Source organism: Triticum dicoccoides, chromosome 2B (genome assembly GCF_002162155.2).
Source record: "Triticum dicoccoides isolate Atlit2015 ecotype Zavitan chromosome 2B, WEW_v2.0, whole genome shotgun sequence".
Taxonomy (NCBI): Eukaryota; Viridiplantae; Streptophyta; class Magnoliopsida; order Poales; family Poaceae; genus Triticum; species Triticum dicoccoides.
Window position 1 is genome coordinate 54786527 of NC_041383.1, and position 2936 is coordinate 54789462.

Below are 2936 nucleotides of genomic sequence, written 5' to 3' on the forward strand. Positions count from 1 at the left end.
CCTCCACGCCGGACGCGTCCTCCGCCGCCTCCTCACCCAATCCCGACGCGCCACGTCAGCTCCCCGCGCCTCCTCTCTCCTCCCACCGCCTCGAACCTCGCCGCACCGCTTCGGCCGCCCTGACGCCCCGTCGTCGCCTCCCGGCCTTCTCCGACCTTGCCGGAGTGCGCCGGCGCCGCCACCTTGCCGGATCTGGTCAGGTGGACCAGATCCAACAAGCCGGCCAACCAAACACCTCCCCATGCCCGGATCCACCCATTCCCGGCCTCCCCGACGCTCGCCGGAGTCCCACGCCTCCACCCCGCCGGCATTGACTTCCATGCCCGCAGTTCTATACGAGAGGAGCCAACCCCGACCTGCCAGTTTTTGTCGCGAGGTGAAAAAACTGCAATCCCTGAGATTCAAACTTCATGTGTGCATGTTTGACCCATCATAAATTCATGCATATTGCTCCGTTTTGTGTGCATAATATGTTAAAATGTTCACCTCGGAGTGCTCTTCTTGATGGTCTAGTTTGCATCCATGTTAGCATTCATATTGATGCCTTAATCTTCATTGCAAAACTGCTAAGTAATATGAACTGATGTAATTTGCTGATTGTTAACATCATGTATGCCTCTTGTTAGTGTCACAACTTTGTCCCTGTTGGTGCTATGATGATGATCTTGATATGCACATGTTCTGCTCTTAATGCTCGATACGTTGGTGTGCTTTTAATTCATGTTAGGATTCATCTTGACATATTAATCTCTGTTGCAAAAGTGCATGTTGCTGTTAACTGCTGAAAAAACTGCTGTAAATTGCTGATTTGTTATTTTTTTTGCATTTTGTGTGTGCATCCTATGGGCATGATGTCTAAATGTTTTAGGAGCATATTTATGTCATCTTTACAAGGGTGCAATTCATGTATTTTTATATGCCCTGTAGTGAGTGAATCAAGCTTGTGAAGTGGGCTACTTGCTGTTAATGTTCTGTCAATGCTGAAACTGCTATATCATGTTGGCATGTTTGCTTGATGCCACCAATTTATCCATGACTAATATGGGGATTCTTAGTTGACATGTTTTGATGTCTATGTTATGCTCTATCATGACATGCCTTTTTATGCCCTATATATCTCCTATAGCATATGTTTTCATTGCCGTGAAGATGCCTATATACTGTTCCAGATTTCTGTTAACTTCGTGATGCATTGTTGTGAGCTTGTTTTTGAGTGATACCTGCCTCTTATGGAGATGCTCCAATTACATGTTTTCAAGAATGCTACGAGCTATTTGCTCGCATGCCATGGTTGTTAATTTTGGAGATCATATGCCTCTGTTCCATTCTTGCAAACATGCTATGATAATGTTGCTGTTTTACACTTGCTGATACTGTTTTAACATTCAATCTTGTCATGTTCGTTCTCACTAATCCATGATCCATATGTATATGATGCTATGATGTTATTTGATCTTTGCCATGTTTAATTTGATTCCATGCCCTTGGTTGCTATGTTTACTTACTGTAGCTTGTCTCTTTCTTGCTCTCAAATTGCCATCATATTAACTCTGCTCATGCATATGCTGCTGTGTTATAAAGTTGCATTTTGCATCGATCATATTGGTTTAATATTGATGCCTATGAACCTGAACCTTAATTCTATTTGAAGTCTGTTATCTGTGCATGAAGTGAATGTCAAATTTATGCTCATATGTTTCATGTAGCATGTTGTTTTGTTGTTTGCAAAGTGCCTACTCACTATTTTCGGCAGATTGTTGTTATATCTTGTTTGGAGTGTATATGTGGCACCGTTACTCCGTTTTGACCATGCTCTATATGAAACTTGCTTAGAATTGCATGTAGTTTCATCCTATAATGTTGAATCCTTGTGTTGAGAGTGTTTACTTGATGTTTGATTGCATTCTGCATCAATGCCATGTTTGACTTGTTTTGCTCATATCTTCTAGGGCGTAGCTCCAAATTAAATGAACTTTATATGTAACTTGACTAGAATTTCACGTAGATCATCATGGTGCATCTTAACTTGATTTTTAATAACTTCAACTTAATGTTTGTTCAGGTCTGGACCAATTTCGAAATTTGCATATGAGGACTTACCGGATTTGTTATATGTTGTTTCCGGCCTCATTTAAACTTGCTTTGATGTGATATTTTTGTATGCATCATCTCTTGCCATGAGTAGCATCATATATCCATTGTCATGCATCATGCTTGGTTGTGCATCATGTCATGTTTATGTGTTGTGTGTTTACCTTGTTGTTTGCTTCTTTCCGGTTGTGCTTCTTCTCGATAGTTCCTGTTTCGTTGCGATCGTGAGGATTCGTTCGTCTATGCCTGGTTCGTCTTTGCCCGTTCGTTTTCTTCATGGACTCGTTCTTCTTCCTAGCGGGATTTCAGGCAAGATGACGTTACCCTAGATCTCACTACTATCATTGCTAGGCTAGTTGCTTCGTTCTTTCACTATGCTGCGCTACCTATCACTTGTTTTTCAAGCCTCCCAAATTGCCATGTCAGCCTCTAACCTTTTCACCCTTCCTAGCAAATTGTTGTTTGGCTATGTTACCGCTTTTGCTCAGCCCCTCTTATAGCGTTGTTAGTTGCAGGTGAAGTTGAAGATTGCTCCATGTTGGAATAGGATGATGTTGGGATATCACAATATCTCTTATTTAATTAATGCATCTATATACTTGGTAAAGGGTGGAAGGCTCGGCCTTATGCCTGGTGTTTTGTTCCACTCTTGCCTCCTCAGTTTCCGTCATACCGGTGTTATGTTCCTTGATTTTGTGTTCCTTATGCGACCGGGTGTATGGGAACCCCTTGACAGTTCGCTTTGAATAAAACTCCTCCAGCAAGGCCCAACTTTGGTTTTACATTTTCCTAACAACCTATTACCTTTCCCTTGGGAATAATTAACCCGAGGGTCATCTTTATTT